The sequence below is a fragment of the Lissotriton helveticus genome, chromosome 4_1, assembly GCF_964261635.1.
Source record: "Lissotriton helveticus chromosome 4_1, aLisHel1.1, whole genome shotgun sequence".
NCBI lineage: Eukaryota > Metazoa > Chordata > Amphibia > Caudata > Salamandridae > Lissotriton > Lissotriton helveticus.
The window spans coordinates 1,853,029,045-1,853,052,012 of NC_136063.1; positions in this window are offsets into that span (position 1 = coordinate 1,853,029,045).

Consider the following 22,968-nt stretch of genomic DNA (forward strand, 5'->3'; position numbering starts at 1 on the left):
GTAAAGCGTAGGTGTCAGATGAGGTCTAATGGGTAAAGAAAGAAGGGAAAAGGAAGGTCATAATGAGGGAAAGCTAGCGGAAAACAGTGGATGAAATTATGAACTAAGAGCAAGAGGTTAACAAAATCTCACCACTCCGCCGGTAATAATTCCAACCCGGCTGGTATGGTGAGAATGGTACAATTGGAACGTCCTCGTTATTATGAAAAGTATGGAAAACGAAAGGTCAAAGGGCGTAATTGTGAGAAAGCTAAAAAGGGGAAAGGTATGAAAAAGATCTTACCGTAATGCCGGAGATCCCAGTACAAAAGGCAATATAAGAGGGACTCAAGTAAATGGTCCACATTCAATGTCAGAACCACCTGAAAATTCGAGGGGTGATAAAACTTAATTCTGGTGAATTTATTGACATACGAGGGTGTGGAAAAAGAGAAGAGCGCTAGAGGATCTTACCGGTGTAACAGTGATCCCCAAACTTGAGCGCCTGTAAATCGGTAAAAAGCGAGTCCGCCGTTGGAAAGAACCTGTGAACAAAATACTAAAAGTTGCCATTCCGTCATCCACTTAAAATAAGAAAGGATCTGGAGGCAAAAAAGTAGCATCAAGAAGTGGACAGGCGAGAGGCTTACCTGTAGCGGGTGCGCTTCGGGTGGGGAACAGGCACTGGTTCACCCCTGCTTCAGAAGTGGACAGAGAGTGAAACCGGAAGTGCCTTTAAGTAGTCTCCACCGACAAAAAAGACTAGAGCGTAAGAGTCAACGATCAAGGAGGCAAGTAGCCTAGCCTATCACTTCACATCTGTGGGGGACTATAGAGGACTAAAGCCTGTTGAGGATCAGGTCTCTAGGCACAACTCCTCTTCGGCTTCACCCCTGCCAAGAAGGAAGGAACGATGGGTTGTCCTACAATCTGCAGACCTTGGAATCTGTCCCTTCCACCTCTCCACTCACCACTTTTGTCCGGGGGGGCGTGCTGGAGAATGTAGCAGACGGCGCTTCCCAGTAACACCAGGACTGGTGCCTTTTGATGGAACTTTGAGGATGCCCGGATACCATAACTGTTTTTACTTACCTCGGAGCCTGAGCAACGTTGGGCGATACCAGGTGGAGCTGTATGCAGCTATAGAGGAGTCTTGGCTTTGGTTCACCCCCTCGGCCGACACATACCCAGCCAGACATCTGACATTGTTTTCCTCGTCGCCCCGTTGTGTTTCTTTCCCTCCCCCGCATCTCATGTTTCTGTTTTCTCCTATGTCTTTACTTGAAGCCTGTAATTGATGTAATTATGTAACCTGTAATGCTCTGATCCTCATGTAAAGCGCTCTGATACCTCTGGGTCTAGCCAGCCCCATATGAAACTTCGCAAATAAATAAAACAAATAAAACAAGGAATGGAAGAACCAAGCAATGTCGAAAGCACAATTACGTACAAAATTGCGGTATTGTGCTAAACTTATGTGAATGGGTGAATGCAGCAAAAGGGGCAGGAACGCAGCGAGGAGTAAAAAGGTGGACCCAATAATTAGAATGGCTCTGAATCGGGACGAAAGTGTATCTAATAGTTAGAAATTGCTCAGAATCAAGACGAAAGTGACTCTAAATAGAAAAGCGGTAAAGAACCAAGGAGAATGTAGCCCAATAAAGATTAATTTTCTCACCAATGCGCAGAATCAAGACGGGTGTAGCAGGACACAGAAAAGGGGTGGGATGACAATGCAGACATATTACCACAAATCGCAAGTGGATAGAAGGTTAGGAAGGCAAAGGGAGAGGCTGTGGAAAACACAAGAGAGCTCAAAAGGTTCCAAGTATAATACTAGAAAGTACAATGCAATGAATTTACTAAAAATGAACTAAGCGTAAGGATAACGGATGCTAGAGGATTGGTCAGTATAAAAATAACTTAAGAGGCTCAGGAAAATACAAAATAGGTAACATAGGAGTGTAATAAAGTGTATGGGTGCATGCATGGTGTGGAAAATAATTCTAATTCTCAGTTTCGCAACATAACACAAATATCGTATACATAGTGTATAGTACAATGAATGTAGAGTAAAACAAACAGGAAATCAATCATAAACCTGTGCTTGATCATGAAGCATCCTGCTCAGTTGTCAAGAAAGTATTCCATATCAAGATCACTGTTCAAACTGTGCTTGATGCATCCTGCTCAGTTTCCGAGAAAGTATTCAATCTCATGATCACTGTTCAATCCGTGCTTAACTGTGGGTAGATGCATGATCCAGGTGGCTTCCATGCGTCGCAGTCTTAGTTCTCTGTTGCCACCTCTCATGTTTGCTTTGGGAACATCAATGCCATAGAAAGAGAATCTGTTTTGGGGACCTTGGGAAGGGCACGTAGCATGTACTGCCAAAGGGAATCTGGCATCTTGTTAATGAAGTGCTCTAGCGTGCTCACTGATTCTTTCTTTCAGTGGTCTGATGGTGTTTCCCACGTACTGATATATATATATTTGAGAAGTAACAACCTAGGCAATTAAACACAGTAAGTCTCCACAGGATCAAAAGATATATAGCAATGAACTACAGCTGCTTAAAGAACACGTTTTTATTAGTTAGTTAACACAAGTAAAAAAAGGGGTTCATTATATGACATTAAAATAACAGTAAAAAAGTTCCATAGGGTACAGTTGACAATCACAAATTAACAATTTATGAACATTAAAAATTATATTAGATGGGTGGCATGAAAATTCAATCTCTACGAGCGTTTCGGCGGCCAGCGCCTTCTTCCTGGAGCAGCCACACAATATTAAATGGTAATGTTAGCAGAAGGTAGTTGTTTAAAAATAGATATTCAATTTCTTTTTTTGAATCCTTTTGGTGTCGGTTATGATACAACTGATTGTATAGGTGTTTAAGGATCTAAGCCCGCCAGCCGGAACCCTTTAGCGTCGATAGGTGCTTGATAAGGATCGGTCCTTGATGATCTAGATTTAGGATCTATTGCATTATATTCGTTTCTCTTAAGATGTTGGGTTGGACTTGTTGTTTCTTGATCTATCTTTTCCTTTTTGATACAGTCCTGAGCCTTAAAACGATAGGTGCTTCTCTTTTCTGTTTTCCGAAATGTAAAAGGTTTCTTGATCCTCTATGGTGCTGAGTTCAAGAGATTAAAAGATCTCCCTGCCTAGTAACGATCAGCAGGGCTCCCTATGTCCGGTGGCGGGCGGTACGTCTCGTCGGATGATGAGCGCGGCAATCTCTTGAACTCAGCACCATAGAGGATCAAGAAACCTTTTACATTTCGGAAAACAGAAAAGAGAAGCACCTATCGTTTTAAGGCTCAGGACTGTATCAAAAAGGAAAAGATAGATCAAGAAACAACAAGTCCAACCCAACATCTTAAGAGAAACGAATATAATGCAATAGATCCTAAATCTAGATCATCAAGGACCGATCCTTATCAAGCACCTATCGACGCTAAAGGGTTCCGGCTGGCGGGCTTAGATCCTTAAACACCTATACAATCAGTTGTATCATAACCGACACCAAAAGGATTCAAAAAAAGAAATGGAATATCTATTTTTAAACAACTACCTTCTGCTAACATTACCATTTAATATTTTGTGGCTGCTCCAGGAAGAAGGCGCTGGCCGCCGAAACGCGCGTAGAGATTGAATTTTCATGCCACCCATCTAATATAATTTTTAATGTTCATAAATTGTTAATTTGTGATTGTCAACTGTACCCTATGGAACTTTTTTACTGTTATTTTAATGTCATATAATGAACCCCTTTTTTTACTTGTGTTAACTAACTAATAAAAACGTGTTCTTTAAGCAGCTGTAGTTCATTGCTATATATCTTTTGATCCTGTGGAGACTTACTGTGTTTAATTGCCTAGGTTGTTACTTCTCAAATAGGTTTTTTCCCTGACCTAGGAATTACGAATTCATCTATTCAGGGGGTCCTTGTTACATACACAATTGTTTCCCACGTACTGACCATTGCATGCACAATCTAAGATGTACACCACAAACTTGGTGTTGCAATTGATGTCGTAATTGATATTGTTCTTGTTTCTTTTGTCAAAGCTGCAGAAATCTTTGATTCCATGTTCAGCCCATCTGCAAACTCCACAGCAACTGCATTTGTGGAAGCCTAATGTGTGTGATGTAAACCATGTGTCGTTCCTAATGGTTCTTGGAACAGTGGGACTGAGCCTGTTCCTAAGTGTCAAGCCTCGTCTGTAGGTGATCTGAGGTCGAGAGGAGATGACGTCGCTGTCTTCTGTCTGCTTTTAGTATTGCCCAGTGTTCGTTGAAATTCTTTCTAATCACCTCACTCATGTTGGTGTAATCTGTAACTAATCTCACAGGTTGTTTGTGCGGTTGAGTTGAAGTCTTGCCGCTTAGTGTGTCTTCTCTATGAGTAGTGATGATTCTATCCCCAGCTTTGTTAATGTAGGATGGTTCCTCTTTTTGTGAATCTACTTTTCATGTCTGCAATACATTGCTTGAATTCTGGTTCCTCACTGCAGTTTCTTCTAGCTTTCACAAATTCACCATAGGGAATCACCTGCAATTGGTGTGCTGGGTGTGAGCTTGTGGCGTGTAGAATGGCATTACAGGAAGTCTCTTTTTGGAAAATTCGACTGTGAAGATTTTTTCCCTGATGTATAATTCCACATCTAGAAAACTGATGTGGGAAGTGCTGGAGTGCTTAGTGAATCTCATATCCATGTTGTTGGAATTGAGATGAATGCAAAATCTTTCCAGTTCTACATGGGTGCCTGACCATAGTAACAGACAGTCGTCTATGTAGCGACCCCAAAAAACAATGGAGTCAACCCAGTGGGCTCCCTTAGTGCCCCAGATCCATTCTGCTTCCAGATTACCCATGTATAGATTGGTAAACGAGGGCGAAAATCTAGAGCCCCTGGTTACCCCTTTGGTTTGTTTATACCATTGGTTGTCAAAAATAGTTGTTGTTAAGGATCTTCTCCATCATAATGATTAGCATGTTAGTGTGTTGCCATTGTGTGGCCGGCCTGTTGTGTAGAAATCTGGTGATGACTTCTAGGCCTAGATCAGGTTTAATGCTGGTGTAAAAAGACACAACATCAAGGGTAACTAGAATCATGATAGGTTGCCACTGTAGGTCTGCTAGGACGCTTAGTATGTGTTTGGTGTCCTGAATGAACAAGGGTAAGTTTCTGACCATGGGACCCAGGAAGATGTTAACGTATTGTGCCAATCTCTCAGTGGGACCTCCTACGCCCGAGACTATAGGTCTCCCCAGTGGGAAAAGGGAGCTTGTTTGTGTATCTTCGGGAGGGTGTAAAGACATGGGAAGGTGGGTATAAAAACCTTCATGTATGAGTGTTCGTCATCATCAATAAGACCTAACGTGTTCCACTCAGTTAGATGTTTATTGATTTTCAGGGTCATGGGACCTGTAGGATTGTACCAGATAAGTTCATAGCAAGAAGTGTCTGACAATTGTGTAAACATTTCGTTGTTGTAGTCCTCCTGATTCATGATCACAACATTGCCCCCTTTATCGGCCTCCCTGATTATGATATCAGGGTCAGTAATCAACTATTTGAGTGCCAGGCGTTCATTTCTTGCCAAGTTGTCATTGCAATAGCGTTTAGTCTTACTTCTCCTCTGGTCATATTTATCAATGTCCTCAAGTATTAAGTTGTAGAAAGGGTCTATGGACCCTATAATTAGAATGGCTCTGAATCGGAATGAAAGTGTCTCTAATAGTTAGAAATGGCTCAGAATCAAGACAAAAGTTTCTCCAAATAGAAAAGCGGTAAAGGACCAAGGAGGATGGAGCCCAATAAAGATTAATTTTCTTGCACAATGCGCAGAATCAAGATGGGTGTAGCAGGACACAGAAAAGGGGTGGATTTGAAGAGACCATAAACAACTTGCGTGGATCTTATTTGCTAACATTTTGAATGCAAAAGACTTTGGCAAACAGTGCATTTACCCAGTAACGTGTTTCTGGGACTTTGTTTTTCTGTAAATTGTGTGGGTCTCCACCCACACACACTTAGGGGTTTTAGGGTAGTTCCCCTATCCTAGTTGCACCGTTTCATACGGCATAGCAAATGCACTTAACGCAAACATAGCATTGGCGCCACTCTTCCTGGCATATCCCAAACTCTATCTATTAGAAACATTAGTTAAATGGGAAGTCAGAATTAAACCCTGTTTCGCTGGTTGTACTTTGTACAAGCCATTCGCTAAATGGGTAGCTATGAGTTTCTCCATTTTATCTCAAATGCTAATGATTTGATTTTAACTCTTTCCCCTAAGGTTAGGGTGTGGATACCAGGAGAAGCCACACAAAAGCTCCGTTTGTTTTGGGCTCGACGTTAAACATGGAAAACTAGCTGAACCTGGCTCGACCTTTTCAGTGGCTTTAGAGATTTCAGTCACTTTCCAGTTATCAGTGACTTGCCCACCTCTATGGTATATGAGAGCACCTTCACATTTTTCATTCTGTGAAGCATACCTGGATGTTTAGTGTGACACACAATTCCACACCACACAATTCAACACCACACAACATAATTATACTCCACATAATACCACACAATGCAACATAATTCAACTCCACATAATTACACTCTACTCCATACCACATGAATACACCCCACACAAAACCACTCTATGTCACATAGTAACAATCCACCAAAATGCACTGCACCATCCCACATAATTCCAAATCAGCATAATTTCACTCAATGTCACACAGTTCTACACCACACAATTCATCTCCACATATTTTAATTCCACACCACATAATTCAACACCAAATCACAAAATTCAACTCAACAATGCAATTACACAACACACCACATACATCCAATACACACACCAGAATTCAAAATCATGCCACAAAACTCTACAGCACACCACATAATTAAACTCCACTACATACCACTCCACAATGCAAAATACCATTCCACATAATTACACTCCATAACACACAATCCTGCTCCTCATAATTCCACTGCACACCATGCCACATAATTCCACCTCACAAATCCACTCCACACCACACAATTCCTTGCCACACATTTTCACAACTAACAATTCCAATCCAAGCCACATAATTCCACACCGCACGGCAAACATCCACTCCACTCTATAACATATGTGTAAAAGACATCGTCATTTACAACACCAATAGCTCTAATTCGTACAAAAGCAAAACCAATTGGCTTTACCAATGTTTGTTAACTTTGTCATGAAGGGTCAATAGGTGGCTCATGCTTCTCTGTTAAGTTTCTGAGATAAGCTGGGGCACCTGTCCTCTTAATTGTGCAATTAACTGGTCTATTTGCAAGCCCATGTAACAGTTCTGAGCTCCGATTGAAAAGATCTGATTAATTATTAAGAGCTAGACGGGGATATTTAAGGAGCCTTAGGTTTCTGGCACTTGTGTTTATTTCTTCCACACTGCATGGTGCGTTTTACTATTAAAGAGAGCAAGAAGTGTGTGCAAAAGAGGTGCCTGATTTCGTCTGATTTTGAGGGGAGTCTGACTGGTGATCAGAGATCTAAGAAGCCCAGCGAGAAGTCGCCTGCCACTCCTCCTTATTTAACTGAGGCTCAGGTCCAGTCCATGGTTGGGGTGGCGGTTGTCAAACCCTTGGCTGCCAGACCTAAGAAAAAGGAGAAGGCTGGGTCATCCAGGTTAAAGGGAGATGCACAGGATACTACTTTGGGTTCTGTTTCTAAGGGACCTAATACTTCTGCTTATGGGAAGTACATTACCAAGGAATATCTGGTTTAAGGCAGAGGCAACCTAGAATTTGAAGGGCCATTGGCTCAGCCAGAGGAAGAGGGTCTCTTCCCTCAGTATGCCAAGTATTTGCTTTTGTATTTACCTCTTCATAAAAGAATAAAGGAACTAATCTTCAGGTGTTCCCAGGTTCTTCAAAAAGATGTACACCCTCACTGAGTGGGAGTAGTTATTTATTAAGTAACATTAGGGTGTATTCTATAATGGTTCCTTTGATTGGCAGGGTGCTGATTAACCAAGAGGATTGATAGCCTTCAGATGTTATTGATCGTACGACTGACAGTGCTACAAAGAAATCTTTCACTACCAGTTCTGTGTCCATGAAGGCAGCTACTTATGCAGTATACACTGAACAGTCCTTAGTGATGGACTTTGAGACTCTTTCTACTGCCATCCATGAGAATGTGGATAGTTCTGATCTCTTTGTGCAGATGGAGCAGGAGGCAAAACTGTTGCTGATGTCTCTTCAGTCATTGTCAGGTCCTCTGCAATGGCTTCTGGGGCATCCATCATGGCACAATGATACTTATGGATGGTGGACAGGAAAACTGATTATGTGGAGAAAACGTCTCTCCTGAAAATTGCTTTAGACGGAAAAAAGCTTTTTGGAGATCAGTTGGGTGCCATCATTGCAAACTCTTTCAAATACAGTAAGCACACTTTTCTCTATAATGGAACAGGGAATCTATGGATTTTTCTAGGAAGAATTTGAAGGGTTATGCTTCAAGAAGAAGGAGATTTCAGCCTTGGAAGTCCTACAAAGCCCAGGACTCGGGTAAACAGGCAGGAGCAGTCAAGAATCGTTTCTGACTAGTCTTTCCTTCTGGATGGGGGTTGCTCAGTTGGAGGAAGGTTTTTGGACTTTGGCAACATTTGGCAGGATTCCATCAGATAGCAATGGGTTCTCTGCCTACTCAAGAGAGCCTATGTGATTGACTTTCTCCAAAAACCTCAGGATTCAGGAGCAATCCCTACATCTATTCCCAGGGATCCAGTAAAGAGAGAGGTTTGTGTTCCAACGTTCTAGCCATTTTGAAAAAGAGGGCAATTCTGGAGTTTCCTGCTCCAGTAAGGGGCAATTGAGTTTTCTTTATTTTGTTTCTAGTGCAACAGGCAAATGGACAGTTCTAGACCTAAGAGGAGTGAATCAATGGGTAAAGACCATCCATTTCAAAATGCTCTCCTTGCAGCGAGATATTCCTTCAGTGTCAGAAGGCGACTTCCTGGTCACTATGGATCTTCAGGATGCCTATATTCACGTCACTATTTACAGATGTCACCTAAGATGTCTGCGGTTCGCAGTAGGGCCATTGCACTTCCAGTTTCGGGTGCTGCCTTTCTTTCTAAAGTGAGCACCAAGGGTCTTTACCAAAGTCCTGCCTATGCTGGTGGGACTACTGTGTCAGGAGGGGATTGCACTTCTTGCATACCTTGACGACTTTCCTGTAAACTCTTTCTACCTGGAAACTACAGTGGCTTATGCTAAAAAATACTTTTGTTGCTTAAACATCATGGGTTTCTGGTGTGTCAGAAGAAGTTTCATCTGACACCAAGGTTTCTAAACAGCATAGGGTGGTTTCATTGACAGAAAAGAGGATTCACAAGATTCATTCACCATCGTCAAATTGATGGCGCAGGACAATCCAATAGCAGCATCCTGGAAACAAGTTCAGAGCAATCTTGCCGCAACGTTTTTTCTGGTGCCTTTAGCCTGGTTCCATCTGAACCGGGTGGTGAGACGCATTCTGGTCTGTTGTTCCCCGTTATCTCAGGATTTGACCATATGAATTCCTATGGCTATTGTCATGAGAGAGGAGCTTTCTTGGTGGATGGAGTCTTCGCACACCAGGAAAGGAATTAGCCCTGACATCACAGTCACCGATCACCTTGATAACCAATGCCAGCTCTGTGGGATGGGGAGCTTGGATTGGGGTACATCAGGTGCATGTCCTTTGGTCAAGGGTGCAGCAGTTGAGGTCTTCCAACTAGAAATAGCAGGAGGTGATTCATTAAGCACTGCTTGTATTTGCTCCCTTTTTTGGTGGGCAAGAGTGTTCTGGTATGGACAGAGAACAACACAACCAACTCCTCTCTGTTGTTGATAAATGCCTGTCTGGTCAGACAAAAGTCCTGAGAGGAGGGAATTTCCCTGTTCAATTTGTTCAACCGGACATTCAGTTTCCCTAGAATGTATATATCACTCTTGGTATGTTGTACTGTACCCAGAGAAAGATCTGATCTGAGATTCTCAACAATGCAGGAGGTTATTCTGCTTGTGTTTCATCCCATTCTAACTTCCCCTGAGGAATTGGAGTTACATTTTTTGGTGTTATGTGGCCTGTCCTGATTTACTTGGATATAGTTTCTGATTTCGGGATTTCTTTTTCATTGTGTGTTAATTTTGAGCATTTTAGAAAAGGGTTTACATTTTCCAACCAGACTTAGAGTAGAGGGATCAGATCCCTGGTAGCGTTGGCATATAGGGAGTACTGCTGGGGTGCAGGGTAGACCCACCAGAGCTATGTCTACTTCCCTTGGGGAAGCACAGGAAACATCTTTGAGTGAAATTTGTAGGGTTGCAACATGGGCTACGCCCTCTACATTTGTGTGGCATTACAGAATGAAGCAGGAAATCGACCCGGAGGACGATTTGGAGTCAAAAGTGCTACTTCTATGCAGTAACAGGGGGAGGTTTGATTCCAAAATAAAGAAAACTGAGTGGTTTGTGTACAGTCAGTTGTCCTGGTCTAGGTTTTACTATCTATTTCTCATTAAGTAATTAAACATGGGAAAAATGTATGAAGAGGTAATGCTTTCAATTACTTAATGATAACTGCATTACTACGAGTACATTTTCACCATAATTAACCCCTTCCTCTCTGTTATCACTAGGCCAACTGTATTAGCTGGGGGCTTGTGTCAACTAAAACGGGAGATGGTGAGGTCGGGAGGGGTTTGTCTACATTTTGAATTTGGATGTGTCAGGGAGGCTGAGCGACCTAATTTAAGTAATTACGTATGGTGAAAATGAACTCTGAGTAATACAATTACTGGTTAGTAATGGATGCTTTCTTCTACCTCATTTATAGGTAGGGCCACCACCGGTATATTTCAAAAGACAGAGTCTTACCTAGATTCACCATAGGAAACCTGTTATCCAGGTCCAATAAACACTGAACTCTCAGGTAATTACACTGTAAGGCCTGCCTCCTGGGCGCAGCTGGAAAAACTCTCAATAGCCACACTCTCAAGGAGAAATCTTCCTCTGCATTTCAGGAAAAAGCACCCACTTTACAAGATTGTTTCTGAAATAGAAAGTAAAGTTCTCTTGCCATGCAGGTGCAATCACTGAATTGTAGATATCTCAAAATATGGTTGACATTGCTCTGCCAGACAGGAAGCAGACATAAGGCAGATATCTGCATATATAGACAGGCAGTCGGGGGCCTGCCAAAGTCTAAATAATTCTGGAGGTCAATTTATGGATCTTACATTTACCTTCAGACAAATCCACAACATCTGACATTCACCTTCTAACTGTAACCATGACATTATGCACTTTCAGAGTTGTTTACCAGCCCCTTGAATGGACCTGAACTAGGATTAAGCTATCCATACTCTGGATTAGAGGCTATTTTTAATATCTTTCCTAAACTTGACTTCTGCGGGGACTTTAAAGTGGTGTTCCTGCAGCAGATCTCTCATTCACCTCCCATTTGGTTACTAAACAGGGGATTGTTAACATGAAAGGCTACTGTAGCATCTTTGAATAAATCCACTTCAATTAGAAATTAATTAAATTGGATTCTTTATTCCAGCCCCCGCATGAAGGCACGGCACATCCAACACGAACGGCCTCCTCAGCAGACCTGACATCAGAAGGAATGCAGCTACATAATACATTCTACAATTCTAGATTGATGGTGTAATTCTAATACAATCATATGGCTTACCTTTAAAGCAACATACTACACAATCCCCCCTCTAAAAGAAATGGAAGTTTTATTCACATTTTTATCAAAAGAAGAACCTGGTATAACAGAATCAGGAATTATATGTATGTTTTCACCCAACACCGGATTGAGATTAGATGAAACTTCTGGTAGGGAGCAGATTCAGAAGCAATAGTACATCTGTGTAAATTTTCATCCAACACCGGATTAAGATTGGATGAGACATCTGGCAAGATAGCATAATGAGGAGCAACAGTACACCTGTCATCAGTCAGATTAGAATCATCAGTATCTTGAGTGAAATCAAATGTGTTCAACCAGCAGAAATGTTTGCTTTTACACACATTCTCTGTTTCAGTATTATACGAAACTGGTGCTAGACAACTGAAATGCCAAACTTCACCATTTTGTAGCAAAGCAGTGTTATTCATGACTTTAACCACCAGTTTTGGCTCACTGAATTTGCTTTCTCCTTTGGAAACACTCCTAGCATTTTTCACATGAACCCATTGACCTTTACATAAATTAACTTGTTTGTGCCATGTTTTAGGTCATAGTAGGTTTTGTTTTTTAATTGAGATTCTTTAATGCACTCTCTCACCGTAGGTATATCACACTGAATCATTCCATTCCTATTCAACCACCAGGATTAATTTTTGAATGAGAAATTCTTCTTATCATTAAAGACAAGCATTTGCAATGCAATAGGTCTCGCAGTTGTGAGAGTTTGAGCTATTGGCATTGTAAATGGCAATGCCTTTTATTTACGTGTTGGTCTTTAAAACATAAATAAAAGGCATTGTCATTTACAATGCGAATAGCTTAATCTCTCGCAAATGCGAGACCTATTGCATTGCAAATGCTTGTTAAACTAGGTTAGTCCCCCCACTTCTTTTCTTAGGACTTGTGCCGTGCCTCCAACAGCACTACCGGAGAGTTTTCATTTGGGTTGGAGGTAGGGTTTTCTTCTTCCACATTCAGCTTAATATTTGTTTTTGAAAATGACACTATGGGGCGGACACCGGGCCGTCTAGACAGGCGAGGGGCATGTGACTCTGCTCCAATGCCTTACAGATTCAGATTCGCCCCTCTAGCACTGCCTGTATGTACACTCCGGATTAATACTGCATTTTGTCTGTTTTCTACGTGTCAATAAAACTTAGTTTTAAAAAATCATTAATATTTCTGACAACCAGCTGTGGGACCGATAAGAAACATTACAATTCCACAGATTAATAATCTAAATGTCTGTTTCATTACAATTCAATAGATTAATCTAAGTTTCTGCTTCCAGAATGTGCACTTGACCACTGCAGTTTATGGGTCTATCAACCTAAAAACAAGTATTTACAATGCAACGGTCTCGCCTTTGCAAAAGTTAAAGCTATTGGCATTGTAAATGACAAAATTGTTATTTATGTGTTGGTTTTGAAAACAGATAAATAAATGGCATTGTCATTTACAATGTCAATAGCTTAATCTCACGCAAATGCGAGACCTATTGCATTTGCACCTCCACAGAGCCACACACACACACACACAGAGCCACACACACACACAGCCACACACACAGCCACACAGAGCCACACACACACAGAGCCACACAGACACAGAGCCACACTCTTATACACAGAGCCATACACAGAGAGCCACACACACACACACAGAGCGCCATACACACACACACACAGCGCCACACACATAATGAAATAATACTTTTAAAAAATGGCCTCCATTTTAAAGCATACTTTGCCTATTCATTCCGCATTATGTAGTCAACCTTGCCGGGGAGTTTGGTACTCTCCTGTCGCATTATTCCCATGGTCCCGATTATACTAAATGGAAGATAAACACTGGAGGATGAGTACTCCGCGCACACATACGCCTGTCAGACAAATTGTAAGGCATTAAAGGATAAAACTGGAAGGTTAACAGTCTGAATAACTCAAAACTGCAAAGTGAGCATTGGGCATTCTCCCCGTCTCCTACTACGGTGACGCCAGTGAGCGGCAGGCTCCCAAGTGGTAATTCTCACCCATATCCACATGATACACATGCATTAACACCTCGATTCCATGCACGCTGAGAAAAATTAAAACACCAGTATCCACGCCACCAGCATTAACACAGGACCACCATTTTAAACCTTGAACAATATATTATATAGGTGTGAGAACGTTTTTATTGCTCTCGTACCTGCCCAGGTCACTGACTCCAAACCGCTCTGGGTAGCAGGATAAAAGCCTTACTCGCTGCGCGAACAGGGGACGTCACTGGACGACCATGCTCGCGTCGCTCTTTTGCCACATTGGATAGGGAATATGAGCTTCCTTACAGTGTTTGGACAATCGCTGGGTGCCATTTTGGAACGGGAAAAAGAGTGCCACATAAACTCCATTTCTATGGGTGCCATCTTGGAGCAGGATGTGTTTTTAAATGTACTATAGTGGCGGGACTCGACTGTGAAGCGCGAGCTTGTCCCCAAAACCCCTATATGAACCTTACCCAGGGCTGTTGTGCTGTATGACAGTGCCGTCACTATGCAAGTCGACCGAGGCTACTGAAGTCTACATTCATAGAGCGTGTTGCCGGAAAGCAATAGGTAAGTTGTCATGTGTAGCATTTGGCATCACGTGTAAACGTAACTGTGAGCGGCGGTGTGAACAACACTTAGTATATCTGTTTTTTAGTCTTCAGATATCATCACCTACTTAGGCCTTCATCCTTAATATTCTTATTGAGGTGCCACTGCCAAGTTTTCATTATACCTACATGTACGCGCGGGAAACTTGAAGTGCTCCTGCCAATCTATTATCTGTCTGTGTCATTGCGTGCGAGGACTATTTTCAGTGAGCCCATATGTAGTCAATGGCAACGCGGGGCTCCCGTGAGGAGAGAGAAGCCCCGCAGGTGCTGCAGACTGCCGCCGGATAAAAGACAGGGAAGAGAGGCAGCTGTTCTGCGGGGCTCCCATGTGCCAGGGAGAGCCCCGCCTTTGCCCGGAGGAGAAGTGCTGCCGCACCCGGAAGCAAGGAGTCCCCTACGCTGGAGCCCGGTGAGTCAGGGCTGGACAGGGGACATGGGCGCCTGACTGCTTCCGTTCCTCGAGGGAGGAGATCGTGTGGGTGGTGTCCGTGTGTGGCACGGCGTCCGAGCGGCCCCGGATGTCAGTGTGCTGCTCCAACATGCCCCATGGCTTGTAGGGCCCCCGTGGGGGTAGAGAGAGCCCTGGGGAGGGCCCTGAAGGCAAGAGAGGAGCGCTCCACACCACCATGTTTCTATAAGGTACAGCAGAAATGCCTCGGAGAAACGCCCCGTCATTTTTCAACTGGGGGCGTGTTTTTCTTTCTCTCCTCTTCCAATTGGCTGGAATGTAAAATTCCAGCCAATGGGAAGAGGAGACAAAGAAACTAAAAAACACACCCCTCAATCCCAAAAAGACGGGGCTTAAATGGAAAGACGCCCGTCTTCTCCAATGGCTGGCCTCCGTTTAGGAAACCAGCCAATGGAGAAGATGGGCGGGTTCAAGCCCCACTCTGGAAAACATAAGATCTATGCAGGCCGAGATCTAAAAAAGGACTTTTGCATATGGTACTATGAATAGTACTTCTATAGGCCCAAAGCAACTTCTTTAACTCCTCCTCCCAAGGTAAATTACTCTTATTGACGAGTTGGAGAACCCCTTTAATACTGCGGTTGGATCTCTCAACAATGTCATTTCCACTTGGGTGATATAAAGCCGTGAATCTTTGTTGAATATCAGATGCAGCCAAATTGTTCTTCATTTCAAGAGATTTGAATTGTACACCATTATCTGATAAAATGAACTTAGGCAAACCTTCCCTCAAGAAAATATCATCTAAGAATGTAATTACAGTTTTGGTATTGATGAGATTTACGACACATATTTCTAACCATCTAGAAAAGTGTCAATAAGAACTAAAATGTACTTCTGTGACCCATCTTGCCAAATGACTGGTCCCATGAAGTCTATAGCAACGACTTCCCAAGGAAACTTTGGACAATGGGGAGAAGCTAAAGGTGGATGAAAGGTGGATGAAAGGTTTTAAGTGTTTTATCGAAAACTTCACATTTGACACATGATCTCACACACCTCTCAACATCTATGTCCATTCTAGGCCACCAATATAGTTCTTTAAAGCGAAGTTTGGTACATATAATTCCTGAATGTCCTTCATGATATAAGTCAAGTATTCTACTTCTTACGTTTTTCAGTGGCACAATTCTATCACCTCATAGGACAAATGTATCACATAGACTGAGTTCAGCACAAACTTCCCAGAAACCTCTAAGTTCATCATTGACAAACTTTTTGTCCATACTGTTCCAACTTTTCATAATCAACTGTTTTAGTACAAGTAGAATTTGATCAGAATGTTCTGCTTCAAGCCACTCCTCTTTACTAAAACTTTCAAGGATTTTTTGTCAATTTCAGTTAATGGTAAAGACATGCGGCTTAAAAAATCAGCAGTAAAGTTTTTGACACCAGGCACATATGTATGTCATACATGAAGTCTTGTAGTGTCATGGAGGGTCTGGCAATCCTAGCTGTAGCATTGGTCAAACCCTCAGTAGTTAGTAATTTAGTTAAGGGTTTATGGTCACAACGTAAAACAAATTTCCTGCCCCAAAGGAATTTCCTAAAAAGCTCTAAAGCCAAAACACATGCTAAAGTCTCACATTCAACAACAGAATAACGTGAAGCAAAAGCAAAGATGACTTCTCTATTATTATCACCCAGTTGGGTCAATACACTTCCTAAACCTTTGCTACTTGCATCAGTGGTGACAATAGTCTTTGCAAAAGGGTCAAAACCTTGAAGATTAGGCGCCTGAGCAATAGCTTTTTTTAATCACCTCAAAAGATCTTTGACAAGAAACACACCAATTATACTGTCTTTTGTTTTAAAGTAAGGATCTCATGACATGAGTTTTTTCCAAAAACCTATCTACAAACTTTGAATAAAATTCTGCGAATCCCAAGAAGGACGTGAGATCTTGCTTGGACTTGGGTGCAGGAGCATCAATAATGGCACTTGCCAGGCTGGTTTTAGGTCTAATACCAAAAAAACTAACTTCATGTCCCACATAAGTAACGTTTTTCTCTGCAAATTTGCACTTTGAGAGTTCAGCATTCACTCCCTTATCTTGTAAAATACTGATTACCTTTCTTAAACGTTCATCGTGGACTTTCTTATTAGGTCCCATTATCAGGATGTCATCCTGGAAAAATACTAGCCTTTGGAATACCACAGCTGCGGATGCTAATCCGAATGGCATGCAGCGAAATTGAAAACATCCAAAAGGGGCACAAAATGCTGTAAACCTCATAGGATGCAAGGAAATCTGGTGATATGCACAGGACAAATCAATGGTTGAAAACCATTTGGCACCTTTAGTTAGTGATGGCATTTCGTCAATCCTAGGAAGAGGAAATTGATCAATGATAATATTGTCATTTAAGTACCTTAATCAATACACATGCAAATCTTCCCATTAGAACGTCTGGCAATCACAATGGGAGGAATCCAATCAGATGCTTCAATTGGCTAAATTATTTCAGCATCCTGTAACTTCTTGAGTTCTGTTTTTACTAGGGGTGGGTGGCAAATTCCGTTCCGTTCGTGGAGCTTGTGAAATTTTGGCATTTCCGCGGTCCACGCGAAAATGTCAAAACTTCCGCAATCCGCAGCGGAACGGAATTCGGGGGCATGAGGTATTAATTAAACCTCACCAGAAAGCCCTTACAGATATAAATAAAGCAGGAGCCCGAGTTGAAGCTCAAATTCTGTACTGCATTAATTTTACTCTTGATAATATGCCCCGACATTCTTTGTATGTGACTACTGTCGTCATAATGATTCTGACCTCACCTATAGGCGACAGGAGTGAGTCCACCAACTTCCCATGAGGTGCTGGATATAAAGCCCAGGGGAGTCATGTTTTGAGCTTTAAGCTAGACCAACCGCCCATGACTTGAATGTACCTCCTATTCTTGGTATATTCGCTTGCAGGATATATTAGGCTAGGAAATGTGAAGGAACTCAATATATTGAGGTGACACAGTGGGGACTGATTTTAGAAATAAGAGATGCAATTAAATAAACCCTCTGAGCATTAAGAGCTGGACCGGGATTCGACATGCACTTGCTACGCTTTTTCTCACACAAGCTATGTTGCCAGTGGGCGCGCTACCGACACTGTTGTTTACTGACATCCCGCGAACAAGGACATTGTAATGATGTTGATGTCAATAAGTTCCTCTCATACCACACTAGTTTGAAAACAATTTTATTACAGCAGGGTGCAAGGCAAACTACCACTGTCTCTAATCCGTCTGTTAAATATGAAAACACAGCCCCTGGAAAATATCCCCCCATGTAATTTCTGCAGTTCATATTCATGCTGAGATTGTATCTAATTTTGAAAATCTTCACACTTGCCATCATGTGTAACTTTTATGCATGGCTGCCTCCACTGCTGCTCAGGCAGTTGCTGCGCGACAGATGATTCCGCACCGTAGGGCCCTGACATTGGGTAAAAAGCAAATTGACCGCAGGAGCACTAATCTAGCATGAAAAGCAGTCGGTGCTGAGCGTCCTTATCTGACAAGGATTACCCAACACACAAGAAAAAAACCCTCTCAGAAACGTGAGCTGAATTACCTGAGCACGCGTCCTCCATGTTTAGCACGCTGCCCTTGCATGTCGTTATCTGAAAGGTGAAGTCTAGTGAGGGGGTGCTATCTTAACCCCCTCCCTCACTCTTCTCATCTGCCCCCTGTAGCCTGTCTCTCTCCCCTCGGTGGCCCTGGTACACCTCCTGCACTCTCACTCACTATCACGTCCTTACTCCTTAGATTACAACGGGCGCAACAAGAAATATCCGCGAGCACGCGAAATTCCGTGTGCTCGCGGAGATTTCTTGCCGTTTCGTGGAATTTTATATAGAGCAACTCCGCAAATTCCGCACACCCCTAGTTTTTACCTCATTGTGTACAATTAGTGGAATATGACGTACTTTGTGAATTGTGGAGACTACATTGGTTTTGACTCAAATCTTGTGTGTAAAACCATCAAGATTCCTAATACCACCACCAAAAACTTTAGGAAATTCTTCCAAAACCCATTTTTTTGTATTCTCAGCTTCACACATAACCAAAACCTGTTCAGGACTGTTGGGATCTAAAATAATATTAGGTGAACGTTGATCTTTTCACCCTAAGACCGAAGATCCAACCATGGTTACATATAAATTACATAATGCTCTTCTATCTTCAAATTCAAATATTAGGGATCTAAAACCAAGCATTTCAATTTTCTGTCCAGTAAAACTTTCTGGATTTACATCAGTCGGTTGCAAACATGGACCTATTGTATGAGCAAATTTATCATCCCAAATGTATCTAGCAATGACGGTGAAAGGAGATCCCGAATCTGCTGTAACCTGTAGAGCTATCCCCCCCCAAAGGAAATCATGCATAAAGGTTTGTTACTGTCACCACTTGTAATATTAACAACAACATGTCTCATAGTGTTATTGGAAACACTGTTAGAGTTCTCAAAGGAATCTTCTTCTTCATTATTATCTGACAAGTCTGAATTACTGCTTGTAATGCAGGTAACACAAGACTTTTTGAAACATTTTTGTCCTGCACACCTTAGAAAAATGTCCAATAATTCCGCATTCAAGACATTTAGTTGATTTTGCAGGACATGTATCAAATCTTGCTATGTGGGATGTGCTTCCACATCTGTAGCATACGAAACCAGACTGAGAAGTTTTCTCTTCTTTTCTAAAATTAGTGTTTTGGTATGGTTTCTAATTAGCATTTTGGTATAGTCTTGGCTGTTTGTAAGAAGGAGTTTTTTCTTTTCTATTGTCACTAATCTTATTAACAGAAATTGCTTCGTTAGAAAGAGATACTGCTTTCTCGCATCTTTCGGAAAGTTCAACCCTTTTGGCCAAAGTGATGATATCTTTGAGACTATGTAAAACTGGTGTCTGCTAGAATAAATGACACACTATTAAGGCTGTTTTACTGAACAATAAAATTCGCATTGTGTATCAAGTGGGAAAAGTGTACAATAGAAACAGAAATATTTATGTTTCTGCATCTATACCTAAGGAATGACATCACAAATATAGTCACTCAAGACTTCACTCCATCTTAATATACACACATAAACTAACACGTAATGCCTTCATGTATATATGTATTGTTTATGTGCATATTGTAGCAAATATCACGTCTTTGTTACTAGTGATGTTAGGTATGCCCTTTCTCCCTGTCTCAAAACCTGCCTTTAACACAGCTTCAACAGAGGTAAAAGAGAACACTGGCACATATGTAAGCCATTATTATGTGCACTTTTGGTATCCTTAAGTGGCTGTTCAGATGTTTTGAGCCTAGATGTGGTACTTTAGTCCTTCGCATGTATATCGTGCAAGGTCATTGTAGCCTATTGTTTGTTGCAGTCATATATGTAGACCTTTCTCTGAACTATGGTTCCATCCAGGTTTCTGGAGTGGGACACAGAACAGAGGTTAGGGTCTGCAGTTGTCTGGCTGACTAGTGACTCCTCATTTCACATGAGCTGCCAGCTTGGGTACTGCATTACAGAGGTTGGACAGTATCACATTAACGATGTTTGGTATCCATCAGTGATGACGGGTAGACTCTGTTACCATTCATCAAGGCAATAATGAGACACTAATGTTGCACTACTATCATGTCACTACCAAACTAGCAGTTCTAAGTATAACATGTAAACATTTACATTCTTAAACATTTTTAACAAATACATTTACACTGAGTGAATACATTTATTATTGTATTGCTCATAAAATGATTACAGCGAATACACAGAAGATAAAAATTACTTATTAGCAATAGAGGTATAATTAAAAAAAAACTGTATTCAAAAAGGCAATCTCACAACACTAAACACTGTCTATGTTAAAAAACATCAGACACTTGGGTCCATACAAGACTATAAGCTAAATCTAAGAATCTCATTAGCACACTAAAAAAATAAGTTTGATTAGTAAAAGAGATTAGTGAAAGAGAATTTGATTGCTTCTTTATTGGTACTAATATTTGACTTGATAAACCATTTCCCAAGAAAAAATTCCGCGGATTTAACAATTTTGGGCAAATGCAAGTAATGTGTTCTATAGCTTCAAGTTTATAGCAACACAGGCGACATGATCCGTCGTTCTTTAGATGAGGATTCCAAGGTTTCCTGAATTGAGACAGAAGTATATAAAATAATGTAAATCTCAGATATTTTCTTTTCTTTAGAGCCTCTAAATTGGAATCAAGGTAAGTCTGCTTGTTTTTTAAATAAGAATTATAAATGGCCACTATGCTTTTAATTCAGTAATGTTTTAGGGTCCTAATTGAGATAGTTCTGCCTCAAAGTTGTTTTACCAGCTGTTTCTGTTCGGTTCTAGACAATTATAATATGCATTCTTAGATCAATCAGTCATCTTTGGAGCACTTATTCAATATTATAATTTTAACTACACTGAGACTAAAATAGATCTGTTCAAATTTGTGAGAAAACTCAAATAAAAAAATTGCACAAACGCAGACCCTCAGCCACTGGCAGAAACCTTGAATCTTCTGACAGGAGAGCGGGGGTGGATCTCAATATTGATGACATCGACACTCTCTTGACCCTCCATGATCTACAGGAAGAAATGAGCAGGTGGGGGGGGGGGCGACACAATACCAGTGTTGAAATTATTCTTGACGAGTTAGGCATCACCCACTATGCCGTTGCCAGAACCTACTTCAAACCACTGTTCCCTTTCTACCCCACCTTACCCCATGACAACATTGTTACTTTTCATGACATTGTGATGAAAGGGCTGGTGGAATTCTGTTGCAGAACATGTTTCAGTGTCAAACCCACCCCCAATCTTACACATACACATAAACTCACTCTTATATTTCTCTCTGAGGACAAGAACCTTCTTATACCCCCAGCTGACAAGGGTGTCAACATTGTTCTCCTTACCAGGGAAATGTACATCACTGAGGCCAATCGGCAGTTAAATGACGTGAGATTTTACATCACTGTCCAACGTGACACCTACACCAACAGCCTCTTGAGCATTTAGAACATGCTCACAGAATGGAAAGACAGGGGTGTCTTGGAGTGGGAGGAGTACTGCTATATGAAAAGAGACTTCCCCAAGTTACCTGTACTATATCTGCTTCCCAAAGTCCACAAGGATGCACTTAATCCTCTGGGCCTTCCCATTGTTTCTTCCAAGGGCAGTGCCTTGGAAAATGTCCCAAAATACGTGGATCATTTTCTCAGGGAACATGTTTCAGGTCTCCTGTCACACGTCCAGACACCAAGGATTTTCTGGGGAAATTAGAGGGCACACAGTGGGAGGAGGGTTTCCTCCTCATCACGCTAGATGTCAATTCCCTTTACACCATTATTGATCACTCCCAGGGGATAAAAGCATGCCGACACTTGCTCCAATCACGACATGTTAGATTCAGGTATCACACCAACATGATCTTAGAAATGATACAGTACTATCTTGATAATAATATTTTTCAAAGAGAACGTGAGACTTCCCGGGACTGAATAGGTCGTACTTTTGCTCAGATACATCTACAACTTGTTCATCATCTGGAAAGGCACTAAAGACGAAGCTGTGGGGTTCATTCAGAAACTCAACACCAATGATCGCAATATATATCTCACTAGAACCATCAGTAAAACAACAGTTGATTACCTCGATGGGAGGATTGAAATCAAGCAGAACACCATACACAGTAGACTGTTTAGGAAGGAGACTGCAGGCAACAGTATCCTGCATGCCGTGAGCAGCCATCCAGAAAACCTTAAATGGAGCATTTCCTTCGGGGAATCGCTAAGAGCCTAATGCAATTGCAATGCCAAGGAGGCATATCTCTTGGAAGAAGCCACCATGATTGAAAGATTCAGGGAAAGGGGCTATCCCCTTTGTTTTTTTAAATAGGGCTAAGGACAGAGCCAATAGAATAAAAAGAAGTGAAACCCTCTTGACACTGATAAAACCCAAGATGAGGTTAGTGAGGACAACACCAGAATCATCCTTACACACAATGAAAATTCCAGAGAGATCAAAAGGATTTTTTTTAAGAGCTGGAATATCCTCACCTGAGACAGTGTCATATGTAGTTCCATCAAGAACAGACCTA